Source organism: Eptatretus burgeri, chromosome 7 (assembly GCF_056783735.1).
Source record: "Eptatretus burgeri isolate ZD-2024b chromosome 7, Ebu_testis_v1, whole genome shotgun sequence".
In the NCBI taxonomy this organism is placed as follows: Eukaryota; Metazoa; Chordata; class Myxini; order Myxiniformes; family Myxinidae; genus Eptatretus; species Eptatretus burgeri.
In genome coordinates this window covers 5,311,912-5,335,755 of record NC_140967.1, presented here as the reverse complement: position 1 = coordinate 5,335,755, position 23,844 = coordinate 5,311,912, and the positions used below count along the sequence as shown (strand labels likewise).

The following is a 23,844-nucleotide window of genomic DNA, read 5'->3' as shown; positions in this document are numbered from 1 at the left end:
CCCACCAGAATGGCAGATTTTTGTTAAATGCAATGTTTTCAAGAACAGAACCCAGAATTGACAGCTCAATGTTGGGTACGATGAAAAGAAAAAGCTACGTTTTCACTGCAAATAATGAATTATACTTAAGTACCAAAATCTATTTAAAGGAGCTATGTGTGTGTGTGTCCGTGTGTGTAAGTTCCACCCATTGGATGGACACTCGCTCCACACACAATTTCTGTACGACAGCCACAAATTTAGGAACCCTTCAAAATTACCTTTAATCTCAAGCAGCGTTTTTACCACGGATGTTATGCAGAGTTTGCTATTATTTTATTTTATTTTCTCAAATTGTGAGTTCAACGGGTGACTGTGTCGACGGGTTTCTGTGAAGTCGTTGATAGCCTGATAGGAGAGCAGAAAACGTTACATATTCCACTGTTTTGATGTGGGAATTCCCGTTTGCTTTTATGGACAAGAGGGGGGTGAGAGTAAAGATGGGACAACTTTGGAAGGGTGAGGGGGGGGGGATTGAGGACTTGAGTGTGGGGAGCGGATCGATGCCTTTGGGTTGGTTTGGGAGGGGAGGGTGAGGACTTGGGGTTAGGTAGGGGGCAGCGAAGATGGGACAGAGGTGGCTGAGTTTGGAATTGCGTGTGTGTGTGTGTGTGTGTGTGTCACTGTGGGGGGGGGAGTGGTGGGGCGATGCAATCACCCTTCGGGTTTACATGCCAGATTTTATAAATCCAAGACTGCATGCACACATACAATGTTGTACACACGAACCAACATATCAACCTGTTTCTGCCACCTGTATCATTATATCTGTACCACGAGGCGTTTATTCAATCAATGGAACACTGTGTTTATGGAGATGTTTTGCTTTCTATAAAAGTTTACATTTCGGTGTGTTTAATATTACATAATCACAGCTTCACCTTTGCTTATTACCATTATGGTATGCAATATTACATCCATTACTTTTTGTCTGTCTTGCTTAGTGATCTTGTCTTCTTGTCCAGCTCACCCTTTGTCACCGAGAGAGCCCTTTGGAGTGGCAGGTGGGATTTTTACCCTCGAGTAGTGAGGCAAAATTGCAAGCTAATGCAAATTGATTCATTACCTCTTTCTCAGGTTTGCTGGAACTTTGTACTGGAGGGACTCGTGCAAGTTCTCACAAGAATATGGTTCTGAAAAGGATATGTGGAAGGTTCTGTGTGGCCTAGAAATAGAAGGAGCTGCACTGTATGACTCTGACCCCTTGTAAAGGTAACATGATAGGATGGGAGATTCTCAGGGAGGGGAATTCCAGGAAGTTCTGGAAACAACTTCTGTCTTTGAGAAAGAAGGAAGAGGAGCCACTGATCTTGGTGGCCTGGAAAGTGGAGAAGTCATGTTACATTTGCTACTGTCCATTCCTCTGATACCTTTCCTGATTTCAATGAGATATTTAAGATAAAGATTCAGTCCTGCCAAAGCAGTTTCCTGGCAAAAGTTTAACTGGGTGGTTTTGCCATCGACTTCCCAGCAGTAGTTCTGGCAGGAATTTGGAATTTGGCCATGATGACAGCGATAGCTCAACTCCTCTTCGTGAAGGATACAGTGGGATATTTAACATCCACCAACTAATGTTGGCAGACCCAGTTTAACATCCATGCATCACTCTGCCTGTTCAAACACCGGGATGACAGTGGACAACTGGGTTGGGATTCAAACCAGGCGAGACAACTTAGAACCGAGTGTGCATGTACCTCGAATCCATCCTGTCAGCCGAATGAATAAATCCCTTGTGCTAATCTAACAGCACTCTTTAACTCCCCGCTCAACTACTGTGCTCTCTTTTTGCCTCGAGCTTTACACCTGTATTAGAATATACTTTGTACAGTATTAACATCGAGTTAATCTTGTAAATATTTTCAAGTGGTCGTGTGTTTGTTTGTGCATTTGTACGTTATCCTTTCACGGCCGAACAGTAACATTGAGAGACCCCAGATTTTGGGTTTAGGGATTTCAGAATCTCGGAAAGTTTTAAGCTGTCATACATTGGGCTTGACGTCTGCCTTGAGGCCACCAAGGGCGGCTATAACGTGTATATTGGGAGGTGAGATCAAGCAGTGCTTCCACCAGCCCGCAGGCAAAAGGTAACCACCATGAGCCCAATAACTCCATTGCTTTTCAATGTGCAGCACGTCCCAAAACTACCACTGGGAAAAACTCACCCAGCTGGGCAGTGCTTGGTAACCCTGCTTGTGCTAATATAGTATATTGTGTGCTTAATTTATCTTATTCTTAGTTTCAATAAATTTATTTCTCCATCTAACTGTCTTTGGAGAGGTGAGTTCTCACAAATTGTTTTTGTAAGGTTCACTTGGCTGAACCTGAGTACGTTTGAGGGTAGTGGAGTAGCAGCTGAAACCTGAATCCTATCTCAGGTTCCTCCTGATGCCTCCAGTCTTTGCTCAATCCAGGTTTGTTTTGATGACTTCAATGCAGTGTTTGTTTCTTTAATTTGATTGGGTAATGTAATAGGGGATATCTAAGATTGTGGGTAGTGGGTGGGGATCACATGAAATGGTGGTGTATCACTTGTTTGAAGCCCGAGAGAGAAGAGTGAGAATGAACCATCTCCGGAAGGGTGTTCCACAAATGTGATGATGCGCCAATAGTGCCAATGAAGCGACATGACTGATAAAAACATTCATCGGCAGGTTTTATTGGGTTAAAGTTTGATCTTTCTCACTAACACCTGTTCAATCCTAGTTAGGAGAGACTGCGGGGAAGAAAGCAAACAAGGTTCAAAGCGAGATAAACCCAGCATTGTGTTTTTCACCTGAGAAGGTGGAGAAGTTTATGTGAATCCTTAAGTCTGATTCTGCAACTAGCCCAAATGGCATCAGTGCATGTGTCCTCAAAACCTGCTCTGCTGCACTTGCACATCCTCTTTCTGCTCTGGTTCACCCTATCATTTGCTCTAGGTCATCTTCCATCTGCTGGAAATTCAAGCAACATCCTTGCATTACATGAACAAGGTGAAAAAACTGATTATCTTAAATGCAGACTTATCAGCTTAATACCAATCATCAGCAAGGTCGTGGAATCCATCATTGCAGTCAACATCAAATCCTTCCTTTTCTCCAATGGCCTGATCTCAGCCTATCATTACGAATTCACACCAGGTCACTCCACCTTGAACATGCTGTTTCTGCTCTCCCAACAATGGACGGAGACCCTCAATATCACACATGAGATCAGGGCTGTCTCTTTAGACATACAGTTTCTCGAGCAATCTGTACAGTCTGCCACTCCGCCCTGCTCATAAAACTCTGTGCCTATGGCATCCAAGGCCAACTCCACACAAAACTCACTGCTTCCTCTACTCTCGTGGCCAACAAGATCCTCTCATCTCTTCTCCCCATCAAGGCTGGAGTGCCCCAAGCCAGTGTTCTGGGCTCAGTCCTATTCCTAATGTTCATCAACGATTTTTCTCATGCTCTGGAAAATCCTCTATCTCTTTGCTGATGATTCCACCTTCTGCAGTAACATCCCTCATCCTTAAGCCGGACACTCGCAGCCTCTTCCCTCTCTGTAGACCTTGAAAGAATCACAAGCTGGTCCTACAATTGAAATATGTCTTTCAATCATGACAAATGTCACACTCTCACTGTCTCTCCAAAAATACCATTTGGTGAACCTTCCAATCTATGTTCTGAACAATCCTGTTCAAGAAGTTCAGTCACTGAAACTTTTGGGCCTCACCATCAGCCATTAACGTTCTTCGGCCAACCACATTTTCAAGTTGACCTCCAAAGCCATTCTGATCACTCTCCTTCATGCAAAGTTTTTCCTTGGCACATCTGAACTATTTTTTTTTACTTACAAGGCCTTCATCCGCAGTTTGATAGAGTACTGCTCTCCTCTTTGGGCTGGTGTCCCAAACTCACACCTTGCTCGGCTGGATGTGATTGGAATCTTCTGCGATGAAGCTGAGTCTCGAGGCCTATCAATTTCACATCGCAGACAGGCCGTTTGTCTTTCTGTCTTCTTCCACCTCCCTTCTGGTCTTGCACCCTCTGCCATTTCCATGCTCTGTCCCCCCCCCCCCAACCACCTCAGGTTTCTGCATGGAGCACGCAGTCTGTGAGTAACCCCCTCCTGGTGAGACTTCCAAAATCCAGACCCATTGACCAACTCCACTCATCCGTTCCTCGTTTCTCCGCCTGTGGAACAAATTTAATCACTCACTTCAATTTCATTATACTCTCTGGGGCTTTAAGCCAGCTGTTCACCACCATACGAGGTCATCTCCTCTCCACAACCATGATCTTTTATACGCCTATTAACGCACCCCAAGCCCACCTCTTTCCAGGTTTCTAGCTTGCCCTTCCACTTATGTTCTTGAGAGTTTGTGGCTGTATCCATCCTGTTCACCCCCCCCCCCTTTGCTCTCATTCTTGCCTACATCCCTTTCCATCCAAGTCTCTGTCTATTTTAACCCTCAACTCTGATGTTGGTGTTCACCCTCTCTTTGTGCAGTTCTTTTTGTTCTGTTATATCCTTCCTTGTCAGTTCTGTGTTCTAGCTCCTTCATGAGCTTCGACACTGCATACAAATAATATAAAAATCTTGTACGTACAAGAACTTCTTAATAAAGGTTCACCTTTTCAACCATATTGTTTAACTTTCCTTCCAAAATGCAAGCAAATTCGTCACAAGGTTACCGCCGACGGCATTCATGAAATTAGTTTTCTACTTTTATAAGCCTGGCCACTATGGGTTTTTTTGTGCACATCTTGTAAAATCTTCTCTGGTAGTTTACCAACAAACATCCACATATATTTCTCCAAACATCTGTACTTGCGCGTTTCCCAGCACCGCTCGGATTGAAGAGAAGACAAATGGGCATTTTCAAAAGGACCTTCAATATACTGCATGTGTAGAAAGAGGAGAGGGGGTTGTCGTTAGTGGAGGAAGGAGAAGGGAGGAAAGAGGAATGTATTTAATAAGCAGTGGAAATAAATTAAAATAAAATTAAAAAATCCAACCACTACTGTATTGCATACGTAATCGAGATAGACAGATGGCCCCTACAGGCCAAGGAGATGTGCAATAATCACTTAGTAATCCATACTTCTACTGCTTGGAACTCCAAACCAATTTAATAGCATTGTTTAACTTCATCCACAGAATTCATTCTCATTTCCTGTATTTTTATTAGTTCTTTAGGAAGATAAATAAACATATGGCATGTCTAATTAACACTCTATGTATGCGGAGCAATACACTCATGTGAACATTTAAAAATCGTATATTGTTTCATAAATCAAAACGTAGCCAAGGTTTCACCAACAGTGATACCACGGTGTCAAGCAGACATTGGACTTGACGCTATTAATATTACCCAAGAGGCAAATTTACAAAAGGCCTGCAAAGCTCCACATCAGCTTCCCATTGTTTGGCTTCGGCATGCTAGTGTTATTACTTATCCCCCAGTTCACGTCACCAAACCCACATAGCCTTTATTTTCTATTCTGCCAAACAAATTATATTCCTCTTCTTTTTGCGTTTCAATGTGACAAGGAGCTCAGACTGAATATTCTGTCAAAACAGTGTTTATAAAAGGAGAGTGAGATTAAGATTTCCTGCACTAAACTCTCCTTACAAACCTGTGTTCATGTGGTCATTCTATTTCACAAAAGTGCAAGTCACTGTATTTAAACTGTACACATTTGACTGTATTGAATTTGTCAAATTACAGAAAGCTTTCTGGCTTGATGGAAACCTGGCAATGTGGAGGACATGTTGGCAATGGCATTGCTCGGACAATTTAGCATAGCTAAAAACAAAGCACAAAAAGCAACAATCAGAAAGATATCAATCACCAACAGTGATATTCATTGAACCACCATCACAGTAAAAGTAATTAAGTAATACTCCATTCACATGAGTAATAAAATAATAAAACATTCACTTTCCCGTACTCTATTGTTAATAAAATTGCCTGACAACAACACAACGAGATCCTTTTCTCTCTCAATTTCATCCAATTATCTGGCACGGCTGTTGTACGTTAATAAATAAAGAAGTTAATTTATTTCAAAATATTAGTCTAAACCTCAAATTGTCTGAAGTTGTAAGTTACAATTTTGAGGATGGTCGAAGAACGTCAACATTGATATTATTGTAAAACCTTAATGCAAAGCATTATAACAGAGATAAACATTAATGTTTAATGACTGAAATATTCATGTTTCTGATGAGTATTGAACAAAAAGTAATGTGTGTGTGTGTGTGTGTGTGTGTGTGTGTGTGTGTGTGTGTGTGTGTGTGTGTGTGTGTGTGTGTGTGTGTGTGTGTGTGTGTGTGTGTGTGTGTGTGTGTGTGCGCGCGCAAGATCGCGTGTACATATATATATATATATATATATATATATATATATATATATATATATATATATATATATATATATATATATATATTGTATATAAAAATATGGAACTTGGAATCAAGTACGTTCTCTCTCGACCGTGTGCGTCCCTCACTCCGCACTCGTATGTTCTTTCCCTGAACTCAACTCTGACATCAACGAACCCCAGTTTCCTCCTCCGGGGCGTAGCTTGCGTGCACGAAACCTGGCAAGGCGGGGCCTCCGCCCGCTCTGCATGTTTGGCTAGCTTCTGATGTCACGCCCATCAATTAATTATTAGCCTCGGGGGTGTGATTTCGCCCCCCCCGGCCCCCAATCACCCTTAGAGATGGGGCTTCTGCCTGCTTGGCACATTTGGCTCACTTGTAAATGCAAAAATGTAGGAATAGGTTACAGGGGGGCAATCACATACTGGGGAAACTTATTCTTAATCCCTATCTAATTAACACCGCACCATCCCCCATGTGGTGACATGTTACACTTAAGGCCCGGTCACACCTTGACGTTTTAGCCAGCAATGCCAACGTATTAAAATGTATGTAAAACGCTGGCTTACGTTGAACTTTTGATGTTTTTTTTTTAAGATTCGGACGTATTCATAACGACTTGGTCTAATGCATAACGTATTAGTAACGGACACAGAACGTTTCGTTGTGTTATAGATAACTTATACTAACGAATGCTGAACATGTTGTCAGCCTTCACAATCTATGCCCAACGATAGTCTAACTTATGCATAGCGCGCTACACGCATCGCCGACGATGACGTGGCGTAGCTTATGAAAAGGCTGCCGCACATCGATTCAAATTATAACCGCCGCAGAAATGGAAATGTCAACATCGCAGTCACACCTTGGCGATCTTGCCAGCATATACCGACCTCTGAAAAATGCATCTAAAACGCTGGCGCACGTCGAATACGGTATGGGTACGTTTGCTATGCGTGAATAGAACGTTAAAGTACGCTATCATACGTCGAATTAAATGGAGTACGTCTTGTAATTTTAAACATGTTGAAAATTTTACGACGTACTTGCCATATGACACATGCTCCGCATGCGATGGGAATAAGTTGTACGCACGATATGTGATCGTTGACACACATCGACACACGTTACTTGTAAGGTGCTCATCAGTCGAAACACGTCAAGGTAATGGTTAGCGTCAGTGTTCCAGACTCCCGGTTTTTTTTTTTCTTCGGTATGATGGTGTTCAGTGTGCAGTGCGGTTATGATTTAAATTGTTGAGCGGCAGCCTATTAATTATATTATATTATAACCGCACTAGAAATCGAAGTGTCAAAATCACCATCATACCGAAGGAAGGAAGAAAAAAAAAAACAAACAAACAAAAAAAAACCCAGGGAGTCTGGAACACTGAAGCAAACCATTACCTTGACGTGTTTCGACTTATGAGCACCTTACAAGTAACGTGTATCGATGTGTGTCACCGATCGTGTAACGTGAGTACAACACGTAACCCATAGGTTAGAAATAAGTTTCGGGTACGCTAAACATTACCTCGATGTGTTTCGACTTATGAGTAACTCACAAGTAACGTGTGTCGACGTGTGTCAACGATCGCGTGACGTGCCTACAACTAATGGCCAGCGTTATGCGGAACGTGTGAGTCATACGCTGGCATAAGTCTTAAAATTTCAAGCATGGAAAATTTGAGGACAACCGAAAAGTACAACATTTAAAGCCAGCGTACAATGACGTATGGCAGTGTTTTTCAGCGTGCTCTCAATGTTATCAAAACTTACCCATAACGTATTCGACGTGTACCAGCGTTTTAGACAAATTTTCCAAAAATCGGCATAAGCTGACTAAAACGTCAAGGTGTGACTGGGCCTTTAAGCGAACTGGTTCCCTACTTAATTACATCAAGATATCTCATACACATCCACAGACCAACCAACTCTCTTCAATCCTAAATTCCCAATTAAATCTACACCCACAACATACACATACATATACACATACATATATATATATATATATATATATATATATATATATATATATATATATATATATATATATATATATATATATGTTACATGTAAATGCTAATGTCTGTCCAGGTAAGATATGTAGTTGAAAATTTGCATACCAATATAACTCGAAGCTACGATTCCAGGAAACAACTAGAAGGGCTCTCGGAAGAGTGCACACCTCCGCCACGTAATATCTAATCACAAGAACATATTGGGCCCAATACATTTTTGAAATATCATGCAATACAGTACTATCGATATCGTTTTTAGCCCTATCTCTCAATGGTAAAGAATCATTTTATAAATTAAATAAGTCTAATATCCAGATCCAGATGAGGATCTTCACCAAAATCGAATCAATTTGTCCTAGCGACACATCGAACCTGTCCACCAAGTTTCATCCGAATCCGTCCACAACTTTTTGGGATATCGTGCCATATAAAATTTTCAGCCATATCTCTAAATGGTGAAGAATCACTTTAAAATTCTAGAAAGGGATGGGGAACTTCATGAAACAATGACTATGGAAATATTTAAACTCCAGGGTTCTTTTAAGCATTGGATGCAACTCCCTGGGGTCTTTTCCTTAACCACAACAATGTGTGTGTGTGTGTGTGTGTAGGTGGTAGGTGGTGTGTGTGTGTGTGTGTGTGTGTGTGTGTGTAGGTGGTAGGTGGTGTGTGTGTGTGTGTGTGTGTGTGTGTGTGTGTGTGTGTGTGTGTGTGTGTGTGTGTGTGTGTGTGTGTGTGTGTGTGTGTGTGTGTGTGTGTGTGTGTGTGTGTGTGTGTGTGTGTGTGTGTGCGTGGTGTGTATGCATATGTACTGTATATCAAGACTAGATCACGTCTCACACGTAATTGGAAGGAAAAAAAACATTAAAATCTCACCTAATCAATGAAACAAAGTTACGGTAGCTTCCTTGCTTGACACTCAGCATTCAACACGAGAGAGCATGGAAAAACAATGCTGGGAAGGCAATGGCAAACCACATAGTATAGCCTTTGTCCATTGCCAAGAAACTGCTCCAGAAACTGTGCCACTGATGCAGTGCGCCTCTACCAGTACACACACTGGAACTGGTACTCATTTCACTGACCTCGGAAGGATGACATCCTAAGTCAAACCCCTGGTGGATTAATTCAGCGGCCGACAGGGCTTGAACTCAGGACCCTAGGATCCCAAGCCACCACCCTAACCACTGAGCCAACACCAGGTCAGCATGTCATCCTTCTGAGGTCGGCGAAATGAGTACCAGTTCCGGTGTGTGCACTGGTAGAGGGGCACTGCATCAGCGACACAGTCGCGCTTCAAGAAATGACAGCTACCCCGGCAGATAAGCTACCATACGACCACCACCACTACAACGAAATTGTAAATTAAAAATAAGCTGATTTCATTGCCTTTCTTATACATTGATTTCATTGGGTTGTTTCCATAATTGTAAGTATAGTCTGAGTTGGTTTAAAAGATAAACCAGTTTGTCTATTTGGATCAACTATATCGAAGAAGGATTTCATAAAAATGTGGCAAAAACTATAACTGTATGAGAAATACTGATTTCATTTAATAACAATATTAAAATAAAATCATTCATAATAAAATCAAAATTCATTGCAAACTCTATAAAGGTGGTCACGTGGTCAATGGTTTTTCCCTAATTAGTTTTCAATATCAGTTAAATTACTAGTTTTTGTAAATAAACAACATAAATAAATGTTTTGAGGGGGGTAATCTGTAATCGGAGGGGGTAACTTTAAATCGATTTCAGATTACCGGGAGGTAACTTGAAATCTTTACACCTGCACTCCGGGTACAATAGGCCCATGATCGAAGTTAGTCCTCCCGCCCCGGCACTCTCGGCGAAACGTCGTTCGTGACCGTCTAACACGAGCCATTTGTTGACACTTTCTCTCCATTTACTTCATCTTTCAGACGTAAAACGTTTGACTTCTTCGTTCGCTCCATTGTCCTGGTGAATAATACACGGGAGAGCGTCCTCACTGGCCATATTCATCAAAAATCGCCGATCAGCTGCTGGTGATTTCCTCCCTGCAGGAAGCTGCCATCTTGGACAACGAAGCTGGTCACATGACGGTCTGACGTAATTTGCATGCGATGTCAGCCGATCTATTGGCTGTCGAGGCGTCACGTGGCCAACACGTGATCCGTGTGGAGAAAATTCAAATGAGAGAGAGCGGGGAATGCATCGATTTTCAAGATGAAAATACACAATAACTGCAGCTCTTTGAGTGGAGAACTTTTGGATACGTATGTATTTGGATATAGACTATCATATCATCAAGGTTTTGTCTACCCCCCCACCCACACCCCCTCCCGATGAGTGGAACGAAACTTGATTTTCAGGCACTTTCTGAGCCATGGCTGATGGCCTAAGACGGGGAGGGGACAAAACCGGGGGGGACTCAGCCTTATGGCAGTGGGACGGCCAGATGGTGAGAGATGAGGAGGCAATGAAGCGAGAAAAAGATTAAGGCGTCCAGAAGATCGCAGGACGATTATATCTGTAGGAGGGTCACACACAGGACACCGGTGACGAACAGGGCCAGAGGCAGGCAGGCAGGATGACCCCCTCAAAGAGAGCTCTCCTCTCACTCTCGCACATGCCAACAACTCCCAGTCGCATTCCCAGACTTCTCCACCTTCTCCTCAGACCAACTTTCCCCTCAGCCGTTCCCAACACTCACTCTCAACTTTTCTCAAATCCTTTCTCTCAAACTGCCAAGAATGTTCTCTCTCCCTCCCCCAACTGCCGATTTTGCCGATTTTGGCCCTTCCTTCAATCGTTTTCTTGGCCACGCTCTACCCCCTTTTGGGAGGCGTCTGTCACTCCATCCCTTGGGAAGCAATCCACCACTCCACCCCCTTTTTGGGTAGCAATCCACCACTCCACCCCCTTTTTGGGTAGCAATCCACCACTCCACCCCCTTTTTGGGTAGCAATCCACCACTCCGCACCCTTTTTGGGTAGCAATCCACCGTTCTGCCCCCTTTTGGGAGGTGTCTATCACTCCACCCCTTGGGAAGCAATCCACTGCTCCACCCCCTTTTTGGGTAGCAATCCACCACTCCACACCCTTTTTGGGTAGCAATCCACCACTCCACCCCCTTTTTGGGTAGCAATCCACCACTCCGCACCCTTTTTGGGTAGCAATCCACCGTTCTGCCCCCTTTTGGGAGGTGTCTGTCACTCCACCCCTTGGGAAGCAATCCACTGCTCCACCCCCTTTTTGGGTAGCAATCCACCACTCCGCCCCCTTTTTGAGTAGAAATCCACCATTCCACCCCCTTTTGGGAAGCGTCCGTCACTCCACCCCTTGGCAAGCAATCCACCATTCCACCCGCTTTTGGGAGGTGTCTGTCACTCCACGCCTTGGGAAGCAATCCACCGCTCCGCCCCCTTTTTGGGTAACAATTCACCGCTCCGCCCCCTTTTTGGGTAACAATCCACCGTTCTGCCCCCTTTTGGGAGGTGTGTCACTCCACGCCTTGGGAAGCAATCCACCGCTCCGCCCCCTTTTTGGGTGGCGATCCACCGTTCTGTTCCCACCTCTTCCATGCCAAGCCTCAAAGTTCCCCCCCCCCCCCCGGCAGAGGTTTGCATCGGGGTTTTACACACAATTTCCTTAACTATAATCCCTATCTAATTATTACCACAATCATCCCCTGGACAGTGTACAGGCAAACAAGATAATGCTTAAACTGATATTTCCTGACTTATACATCGAGGTGGCTAAAAAATTATACATCGAGGTCAGGAACTACAATCTGATGGGCTGAATATTAAGATTACGTCAATAAAAAAGTGTATTATGAATGTTTCTAGTGTTAAAAGTGTGGATGGCTACGTTGAAAACTCGGCCAAAATTCGAAACAAGTGCGTGGTATGATGCAAAATTCATGCCTTTTACTCCCCTCCACCAATCACAGGTCGTGAATCACAACACTTGATCAGAGGTGATGAAAGATGGCTGCGCCCATTTCATAGAAGGTGCGGCCCAAAATCCGTTGCACTATTCACGTTTGCAACAAGAATCTCAGCAATGTAAGGCCATTTACTGAACAATCATGGTCGAGGGTGTGTGATTTTTCCAAGAAATGGATCAAACTCGATGGCATTGAACAAGAAGTAGCTGAAAAAAGCAGTGATTTGTTACAACAAGGTGGGTGTTTCTTCTCATTGCGAGATAGATGATGCCTATCTCAGCACAGTGTCATTGGTACGCTGGATGTACGTACTGGTATAGTAAAAAGGTTTGGCTGAAAAAAAATGGGGAAAATGTCGAGGCCACAGTGCAGCCTATTCTGATGTGTCTATTTCACCCAAGTCAGTTGATGACTGAATGGACCACCAAATGTGGTGGTAGTGGTGGTGGTGGTGGTGGTGGACAAGCTAACAGATTGTCATTTTTCAACCCAACCTTTCCACTCTCCAAGTACACCCAACATAGGTACTGGGATAGGTACCATTGTACTTCTTGCTCTCTAATGTTGCTGTCTCTTCCTTCATCCAAATAACACGACATTCATTGAATAAAGTTATGGTCAAACAGAAGGGACAATAGTTGCTGATTCTCTATTATTGGCATCTCCCTATGTGCATTTTTACGGTGTTTGATGATTATGATAGTGAAAGTGAAGAGGGATGCCTTTTGTAAACAAAATAAATACCTTCTTGATGACTGGGCATCAATATGCCTGGAGTTGGCTTAATGGTTAGGGTGGTGGGCTTGGGATCTGAGGATCCTGAGTTCAAATCCCATATCGCTGTTGAATTAATACCAGGTGGGATTGACTCTGCCTGTCATCCTTCCGAGATCGGCAAAATGAGTGCCGGCTTGCTGGTATCCTGTGTCGGAGTGACGACCCGTCCAGGATTGTGCCCAGTAGCCAAAGAGACTGCTTAGGCAGCACCAACGCTCTGCACAGAGTATGGTCCCAATAGATGAATGACTGTACTGGGTGTCAATAACTTGAAGAGGTAACATGCTAAGCTGTTGGATGTACGTTTTCAGACGATGTTAAAAAACATCGATCCAACTCATCATGTCTGTTACAGCCGTTTATCAGACAAATCTAAAGTTGAAAGAGCGATGGCCCACAGAACTCAAGCAGTTATAGCTGATGAACCGCAAGAAGTTGAAGATATTACTGCACATATTTCTTCTCTGAAGAAGCATCTGCACGCTCATCCAGCAGCATCAGTCGTTGGTCGGACAGCAGCCAGGTCATCAAATGGTCTTCCAAAAATCTGTATTGCATGCAGGAAAGAAAAGCTACGTGAAGGACCATGGGCTAAACATGTAACTGCCAAACTTGTACAAGCTGGGACTAATGATGCTCGTCAGAAATTTTTCATATGATCAACACAAATAGTAAATGTAGTAGCATTGACTTCCTTCAGTGCACATAACAGCCTATTAGCTTGTTATGTAGGAGTAAATCTTAATTTGTTCAATTGTTACAGGTCTCCGAAGGACAGCAGCCACAGTTAAAGCTGATGAATCTATCCCGAGACAAATCAGAGGCAAAGACTGTGTGGCAATCGAGGTCAAATATCATGGTAGTCGTTATCGAAGATACACCCGATTTTTAGAGACTGAGGCTCAACCCCCCAGGTTGGCGTCTCCACCTCACATTTCATTAAAATGTCTTCCATGATTACGCATGTGCTTGTGATACGAGTTCTTCCTTTGCTTTTTCAGACAATCAGGTGGTGAAAGACAAGGATCTCTGTCAAGATTTCAGATCAGTGGCAAACCTGTTAGTCAACTGTATCAGTTAGTGTTAAACAATAAGACTATATGACTTGCAAAAAATGAAGATTTTTCAAGTATATTCTGAGTTCCTGAGTTCAAAGTTCCTGAGGTTGGTCTTGTACATTATTCTGTCTGTCTGCCTGCCTTTGTTTGTTTGTTTGTTTGTTTGCTTGTCAATCGCTGACAGGTCACAATTTTAAACCGATCTTCACGAAACTTCACCGCCTGGAAGAGTTCGTCATACGAAGGTAGTCTATTGTTTTTGAGGTCAAAAGGTCAACATAGGCCAAACAGGTCAACGGAGGCAAAATGTCTGAAATTGTCAATTTTCATCTGGTTGAATTGAAATATAAAGAGGATTTGCACATCAGGTCAGAGAATTCAAGCACAAATTATTTTTAAGGTCAAATTTATTTAATGGATTTCACAAGTATCGCGTTATGCGCGACATCTTTCTTGTTTATCCATTCGTATGCAGCCTGCAGCTGCTTGGCTACATCATTTGCTGGACTGTGCCGCTGATGCAGTGCCCCCATTACCAGTAATCTGGTACTCATTTTGCCAACCTCAGAAGGATGACAGGCTGAGTCAACCCACCTGGTGTTCATTCGAGACCCTAAGATCTTAAACCAGGTACTTTAATCGTTAAACCAAGTCATATACTGCAGTGCTATTTTTGGTCATATACTGCTATGTATACTCTTTGATCTTCTCAACTATATTCTGTATATTGTGTTGTCCGAGTTTATGTATATAAATAAAATATGTGCAGTCATCTCCATGAATTGGTCCGACAAACATACTGACATGTGAGATTAGCGCTCATCACTCTGATCACGATACCCTCGGATCAGCATCCACCCCTCACCCGAGGATCAACAGCCACCCTTCGTCCGCAGATCAGCATCTGCCATTCACGCATGGATCAGCATCCACCCCTTTCCATTGTTTGCAGGAATACAGGCAGGTAGTCACCCGATCCTATATTCACGTGGATGGTTACACATCACCTTCCTGGAGCAGATGTACGCTACTGGTCAAAAGTTTTAGAACACCCCCATTTTTCCAGTTTTTACTGAAATTTAAGCAGTTTAATGTTTCAATGTACTCTGAAATTAAAGCAGCGAACAAATAAACAATTGCAGACAAAAAAAAGAAATGGAATTGTTTTGTTGAACAAAATTTAATCTAAAATTTTGACTCATCAAAGTAGCCACCTTTTGCAGATATTACAGCCGAACATACTCGTGGCATTCTTTCTTCAATGGAAATCAAATATTGTTCAGAAAGTTCTTCCCAACACTGTTGCAGAAGTTCCCACCAATGTGTTGCACTTGTAGGTTGCTTTGCTTTCACCCTTCTGTCCAGTTCATCCCAAACCAGCTCGATGAGGTTGAAGTCTGGAGACTGTGCTGGCCATTCCATGATTTTAAGCCTACCATCATGTTCTTTTCTTCTAAGGTAGTTCTGACATAGCCTGGAGGTATGTTTTGGATTGTTATCTTGCTGTAGGATGAACCCCTGCCAACGAGGCAAAGACCAGAGGGTATTGCATGGCGCTGCAAAATGCTGAGGTAGCCCTTTTGGTTAAGGGTGCTAATCACTCTGTGCAAGTCGCCGACTCTGGATCCAGGAAAAGAGCCCCCAGATCATCACGCTTCCTCCTCCATGTCTGACAGTTGGTGTCACACACTGAGGAACCATCCTTTCGCCTACTCGACGGCGTACAAAAACCCTGCGTGATGAACTGAAGATTTCAAATTTTGATTCATTGGTCCATAAGACCTTCCTCCAGTTTTCAGTAGTCCACTGGCAGTGCTTCATGGCCCAGACAAGCCTCTTTTTCTTATTTTGCCTTCTTAGCAATGGCTTTCTTACTGCCACTCGACCTGTCAAACCTGCAGCTCGAAGTCTTCTCTTCACAGTTGAAACTGAGACTTCCTTACTTCGACCAGTGTTAAGCTGTGCTTGAAGCTGCTGTCCTGTGAGCCGCCTATCACGCAAGGTGTTGACTCTCAGAAACTTGTCATCTCATTGTGTTGTGGCTTTGGGTCTGCCAGACCTCTTTCTGTCAGAGTCTCCAAAAGTTTCCAAGTGCCTTTTGATGGTGTAGGAAACTGTACTCACTGACACCTTGGCTTACTTTGCAATTTCTCGAAAGGAAAGACCTACACTTTTAAGGGTTATAATGGTCTGTTTGTCTTCCTTTGTTAATTGTCTTTTTCTCGCCATGATGAAAGCAATATACTACTTCCTGCAGTGCAATATTGTCCAAATAATGCTTCAAAGGGTGTAACAACACAGTCTGTTCCAACACTGCTTTTATACAGACGGAGGGTTTGTAATGAATCAACAAAAGTTGGGACAGCTGTAGGAATTGTTTGTATCAACTTTCAAGGCTTAATTTACTTCCATTGCTGCAGAACAGCTGCAGTGGCTCACCCATTACTTGTTCCCTGAGAAGGGCCTTTTTAACAACTCTGAAATTTACATTGTTTTTCAGGTTTTGATAACCTAAACTTTTTTTTAACCTCTGGCAGTTTACCGCTTAACTTTGTACCATTTCAGGTTATTCACTTGACTTGAACTGTTTAAATTTCAGTAAAAACTGGAAAAATGGGGGTGTTCTAAAACTTTCGACCGGTAGTGTAGGGATTTGAAAACAGGGTCGTCATGCCCACTCCTCATCAATGCCCACCCTGTATGGAGGTCTAAGTAGACATCTCTGAGGAGAAACCCCACTTGGATTTGAGCCCAATCGTGCTTTCCGACATGTTTGGTTCCCTATATATTATGGGGTCCAGAGACCCCTGAACCTCCTAATCTGACATTTTGAATTTGGTACAGTGTCCATCCTGAACAATACATCCATCCATCAGGACCATATTCTGTGCAGAGCATTGGTGCTGCCAAAGCAGTTTCCTGGGCTATTGGGTACAATCCTGGATGGGTCGCCACTCCGACACAGGATGCTCCAATGGCTCAATCATCCCAGCAAGCTGGTAATCATTTTGCTGACCATGGAAGAATAACAGGCTGAGTAAATCATCTGGTATTAATTCAATGTCCAAGCAGGATTTAAACTCAGGACGGTGGGATCTCAAGCCCACCACCTTAACCATTAAGCCAACACCAGGCATACTGAACAATAGAGACCTGCATAAAAGCCATGAATCAATTTTGATGACTGTTACTCTCGTATATGCTTGCTCCTCACATTTCACGAACTAGAGCCGTGATTGTCAAAATGACCCTTTGTCATTAGCAGTAGCCAAAAAAACCAAGGGGTCCTGCTTTGTGATATTTCATCTGTCTGGATTATGGGCTGATGACTGCAGCTTGATGAAATTTTGTGGCAATCTGAACCAAATTGGCTGAATTGCGGCCTTTCAACAATGGCAAAAATGCCAATTTCTCTATTTTTTGACCCCTTAATGAGACCATTCAGGAGCAGATTTCACATAGCTATCCACACCTTTCAAAGTGGGAACATTGAGTTTTGGATTCAGAATATTGTTGTGGTTACCAAATTCGCAAACCACCATTCAGGTCCCTTAGGTGAGGTATCTCGGTAAGTACATGTGTAGTTAGGCCCGAACCCGTTGTCTAGTGGGAATACATGTCATTTATGCGAGCTGCGACTCTTCAGGATAGCCGTTTTTCTTTTACTATCTTTATTTTGGACCAATCGCCATCACCACAACCACAACATCAACCACCAACCACAACGCCGCTTCACCACAACCGCCACGACCTTCACGTCACACCTCGCAACCGTAGCATCGCCACCGTTCTTGCCCCGCTGTGGGTACCGGTGTTGGACTCGTGCAGGGCGCACGTTGAACAGCGTGTACAAAATCACGGATTTTGTGCTTCAAAAACGGATCAAAAACGACACACGCCCACTTTTTGCCGTCCAATCGGTGAGCGAGGGGCGATTTGGCCCCGCCTCCAGAACGATCGATATATGCAAATTTGTGGATCAAAAAGCCTTCACGCCCACTTTTTCTCGGGCCAATGGGGAGCGAGGTGAAAGGTCGAAGGGAGGGGGTCAAAGGCGAAGCTACGGGGGGATAAAAAGGACGGTGTTCGTCAGTCAAGAGAACGAGAAGGAGTCGGAACGGAGGGGAAGAGTGTGGAAGTCTGGAGCCCGAAGCCTGCAGTAGCTGGAGAAGCTGAAGAGAGTCGAACGAGGAGAGCCCAAAGAAGAGTCCAGGGTGGAGAGTCCAGAGGCGGAGAGGCGGCAGCGGCGAAGGCAGACGAGGGGGTGCTCGCGACGGTGCCGGGAGCTGCACGCCCGAGGAAGGCCGGCAGCGCGACCTGGCCGAGGTGGAGACGCACACCAGGGATAATAAAGATCCTCTATACCCCGAGCATCAGCAACTCCCTCCTGTTTCCCCCCCGCGCTGAGATAGTGCGACCAAGGGGGCCCCTTTTCCCACCCCCTGCCAGGCACTGTCCGCGAGGCCCGCGGAGTGAGGCGCCATCGCCGCTCCGCGTCTCATCACCAGACGGGTAGGCGCGACCCGGTCTCGGCCTCAGGCCCGCCTCATCCTTGAGGGTGTTTCTTTTCCTTGGTTTTTGGTATGTGTTGTCGGCGCCGTCTGTGAAGTAGAATTGTATAAGTGTTGCCGTGTGCTCGGTAGTCGGTATTAGCTCTGCACTGTGTTTTCACTTTTATATTTGCTTTTTGTGAAAATGGAATTGTGTTTTCTTTTTTTTGTGTGCTTTTGGTGGAATTGTATTTGTGTGCTTCCCGTGTGCCGCGAATAAATGTGCTTTATTGTTGAACTGTTCTCCCGCTTCGCTTCGTCTTTTCCCCCATTGAACCCTCATCTTGCTTCACGTAAAGGGTTGGTAGTGGGCTGAATACGCCCGATAATTAATCGAACCGTCGAGGTCGACGATAACACCGCTCGGTTATTCTGATAGTATGGAACGGGTCGCTTAAGTGGCCCGTGTCCGAAGTCGACCTGCGGCGAGGTGCGATCGCCCGGTCTACCCTCCGCGTGGGTACTTAGGTAGGTCGAATTTGGCGAGCAACCCTATCCCACGCGGGGGCTGATTGGCTCGATCGCGGTGAGACCGAAAGGTCCACCCGTGACTGGTTCCCGGCGTTAGTCCGAGAGGGTCACGACTGGATTGTCCGTCCGGTGGGCGACGTGCCGCGATTCGAGTTACGTGGCCGTTCGCACGCCGGCGGGCGCGAAATCCGCAACAATATCTTTGACTATAAAAAATCAACAATGTTCCCGTAATTCCTGACTGGGTGCCACGAAAATCATTTTCTAGCCACATTATGTGCTCATGGCCTAATAAGGGATCCCAAGCGTAGTTACATCTGCAGTATTTTGTCGAGCTAAATTACCTCTCCTCTCCGTATCAGCGGAAGGTAAAGATGCGTTGCAAGTGGAGTTAGAGTTATTCCATTGCTCTTTTCCTCATTCTCAAAGTCCATTCTCAGGAGTTGTAAACACTTTGCAGATACAAACCTCAGCCAACATTCACTCCACAAACCACACCATGAACACCACGAATCATTATACATCGAACACTGTGTCCTCTGCAACGCAAGGAATTCAGGCTCGATGGTCACGGAAACATCAGACTCATTGCCCTGTCCTTGCCACGCCACGAAGAATCAGCAGCCTGCCTCCATCCCCCCAACACCCTGTGTTACTGCAGCCAATCGTAATGACTGGATTGCAGAGTGCCAGCCAATCAAAATGGCTGGATCACAAAAAGCTGATGTGGGAGAAGACAGAAGCCGGGTCCATAAAATGCCTGCAGAGTCAAAACAAGAGTTGACTGGAGTTGGTTCAAGAGTTCAGCATGGTTGAAGAGTTTGAAGGAGTTGGTATAAACCTGATGTTGGCGTAGTGGTGAAGGTGGCTGGCGAGGGATCTTCTTCGGGTCCTGAGTTTGAGTCCCTGTTTTCCAGTGAGTTAACACCAGGTGTGGTTGGAAAAATGAGTACCAGTGTACTGGTAATAGAGGTATTGCAACAGCGGCCCAGCCACACCCTCAGACAATGATGCGACCCACAGCCGTGTGCTGCATATGAAGGAGGAGTTGTTGTGGTTGGTGAGAGAATTTGAGAGTTGAAAGAGCAGCGCTGAGAGTTTGAGGTGAACCACGGCAAGAGACATGCATGGAGAATGCCATCAAATGGCCATTGAGCACCAAGTGGAACGAGCACTGAGAGCGCAGCAGAATGACCGCTGAAAGCACCAAGCAGAACGAGTGTGGAGATGTGGACTTCCAGTTTGTGGTCACCACCTCCTCACTGACATTACCACCTTCACCGACTTCATTAATTCCAGCTACAAACTCTTGAGCATCAAGAGCATCAACAGTAGTTCTCCTCAAAGCTAACTTATCTCCTTTCATGCCTTACTCACACACCTTACACACTTTCACCAACCACTGCACGCACCTCATTGACTCACCCTGGTTTTACGGAGTATCAACAGAGATCACAACAGTCCTTGACAGAACTCACACTACACTCATCCGCATATACCGCATGTCTCACCTGCAACTGCACCTCTCACTCACCCACAACACAAACCCTGTTTGTTACCACGTGAGCCCCCGGCTCATGTACCGGTGAGGACAGGGTCGACACCACACCTCTCCTGCTTCATTCCGCTGTCTATCAATCTTTCTTATCTCTTTTGCCCGGAATGATTGAGGCGCCCGTGTCTGCAGAAAATGTGACTAAATTGACTGACTAAGTCAGCTTATGTGCTTGGAGGAAGAGCTTTCTTTTGTGAGACTTTGCCTTGTACGTGCCTTTTTGCTAATCCGTATAAACTTCTTTCCAAACTGTCTGATTGTCTTTTTACATTGGTTAAGCATAGCGTGTTGTTAGGAGAGGGAGTTCAAACGTACCACTTTATTATGGTAAGATATTAGCCAATGTTCCACTTATGGTATCGCTCGGCAGTTTTGATTGACAGCAAGAGCGTTGGGAAGTACAGTAATTATCTGGGATGATAAATTTGCTCGGGAGGTAAAGCGGGATTTGGACGCTGGACCTTCCCAAAACTGAGAATCTCAGATGGCATCTATGGTTGCTTGGAAACCCATCATGCTGCAGAGTTATTCGCAACTCGTTGGCTTTAGGGTCATCGGCCGGGAAGTGTGTCCGAGAACTCCCCTTGCAACCCACTGAACCTGGAACAATGTTGGCCTGCATTTATGTGTGAAATAAATGAAAAAAAAATTTGTACAGTGGAGATTAGAGGCATTCTCCTGTTCTTGTGATGTCCAAAAAATAAAGACATATAGGGGCAATACCCCTGGGCGCACACCTAGTAGCGGCTGGATACGAAAACCAAGGAACCACCAGTAGGGGTGGATAACCCAAAAAGTAATTAACGGAGAAAAAAGTAAATACCTATGGATTTTTATTTTATTGCAGTGAACAAATTTTGGTGCATCACGGCGATGAAGGTTGTGGTCAAGTTTCATTGAAATTGTGTGTGTGGTTTCGGAGAAGAAAGCAAATACATATTTTGGGAGAACCCCCCCCCCCCACCCATACACTTTCTTAGACCCTGATTTTTTTTCTTTTTTTAATGCCATGAACAAACTTAGGTACATACTGGGTGATGTATGTTGTGGTGAAGTTTCATCGAAATTGTGTGTGTAGTCTCAGAGAAGAAGTTGTAAATGTTTGTGGACGGACGGACAGACGACGCACCATCCCATAAGCTCCCCGGAACTACATTCCAGGTGAGCTAAAAAAAAAAACACAAGAGGGACTGAGAATTACCATATATTTCCCAACAGTTGGGTCGTTTGCAAGTGCACAAATTACAATGCCGTGTCTCCGAAAGTTGGCAATTATACTTGTACAAGTTGTGCTGCATCATTAGGAAAGTCGGAACATACAGAAATGTGATTCCAGCCAAGAGGAACAGCCTTGAAATTCTCAAAGGCAATCGCCTGTTGATTAAACTCGTTTTTCTGCCATAATCTTTCAGCCAAGTGACTCATTAGGCTCGACAATATGGGATACAGAACAAAACAGAGAATAATGAAGTGTTGAAAATCTACATTACAGATTGTGTATTAGTAATGCATTTCAGTGTGCAGAGAATCTCTGAATGGAACTACTGAATGGGCTGGCTTGTTCAGCATTCCAATCTGATCATGTATCTCATATTACTGTGATTATTTCTCAATTGAGTACTATAGTTCCAGTAAACGTATCCAAAAATACACCAACATGATGTTTCCAAATGTCTGTCTTGCATGGTCAGCCTAATCACTGAGTGTTCAAAGTACTGTACCAATAAAAGAAAAGCATTTCTCAGTGCATTCATTGGAAGAATTAGAAAAATTTGTTCCCGTTTGTACAAATATATCGGTGTTTTGGAAGTCACCTGTCATATATGTGGCATCACGGGGAAGGGGGATGGGGGTGAGGTTCCAGCAATAAGTCAAGGTGTAAAGTTTGAGCTTATCCAATGGTGCTGTTGCAAGTCGGAGGTGGGGTTGGGGTTAAAGGTCACGGTGTTTCCACAATATGCCCCCCCTTTTTGAAGGGTGTTTTTAACAACTGCCCCCCCTTTTGCAGGGTGTATATTTGGAAAAGTTAGCTAAGGTGGTAACCTCATTTCACCCTTGAGAATTATGTCATTAGATGAACAGTAAAAATTACCTTTAAATCGATGGCTGGATTGTGTTTGTACTATTTTCCATGTTTTTTTTAAACTATTAGCGATTAGTGCATATTAGAGGTCACGTGACTCCTTCACCAATCTTACCGATCGTTGTAACATCTTAGTTAACAGTTATTTTTCACATCTGATACCATATTTGACGATCGGAGCTCACCCTCTCACCAATTATATAAGTATCCACGTTGAAATCCAAAAAAATAGGTCTTTTTGTAAAGCATTGTAGACATGCATCCACCCTCGGCGATGGTGATAGGTGGTGGCTCATGTTTTTATAAGTTACTAATTGTGAGAAAATTAGTTTAAAACCCCTAATAAGGTGCATTGTGGTAAAAATAAAAAGTTTTGTCGCAATTCACCTTGGGAGCTCAGAGGAGTCAGGAAACTTGCATTATATAATGCAGAGGAATGGGGGTGAGGGAAATTGCATTGCTCTGACCTCATAATTTGAAAAGTATAGTACCTACAAGTGTGATGTACACAGCGATTCTTAGGTATGAATATCAGGCTTTCCATAATATGAGTGAGGAAAAGGAAAAAAAACAACAACAATTTGGAGCGCTTTATCGTACAGAAACCGTTGCGGCCTGTTCCAAGTCAAGGCATTGTTGAGCACGGCGAAACAAAAAGGCGGGTGAAGACCCCTGCGAGATGACCGTGGGCTGACCAAGCTGGTGCGCCACCATCTTCGTAAAGCATTTTTTTTCATGATCAGCACCCTGTTCATTATCAGTGTTGTCGTCAACTCCACCAGGTCTGAGTCCGAGTCCAATCTGTCCGAGTCCAATCTGTCCGAGTCCAATCTGTCTGAGTCCAAGTCCGAGTCCTGTGATCTGAGTGTGTGTACTTGGCATTCCGAGTCCAAATCTCAATCCTGTGCCGGCCATGTATTGGAAAGTGGCCAAATTTTTTTTTTTTGTGTGTGTTTATGTATAATATAAATAAAAAATAATTAAACATCAAAACTGATGAC

At 44.0% G+C, this 23,844-nt stretch overlaps 1 protein-coding gene and 1 long non-coding RNA gene across 2 annotated transcripts in view; one reads left to right on the top strand and one right to left on the bottom strand.

The window, feature by feature from the left end:
• The window catches only part of LOC147022596 (potassium channel subfamily K member 2-like), a 122,873-nt gene that overhangs the window by 82,716 nt on the left and 16,313 nt on the right, over positions 1–23,844 (bottom strand). The gene's annotated exons all lie outside the window — the stretch shown is intronic.
• Positions 10,562–12,480, top strand: LOC147022597 (uncharacterized). The gene is made up of 2 exons (XR_015059806.1): positions 10,562–10,673; positions 12,353–12,480. It is a non-coding gene; the product is annotated as an uncharacterized LOC147022597 (long non-coding RNA).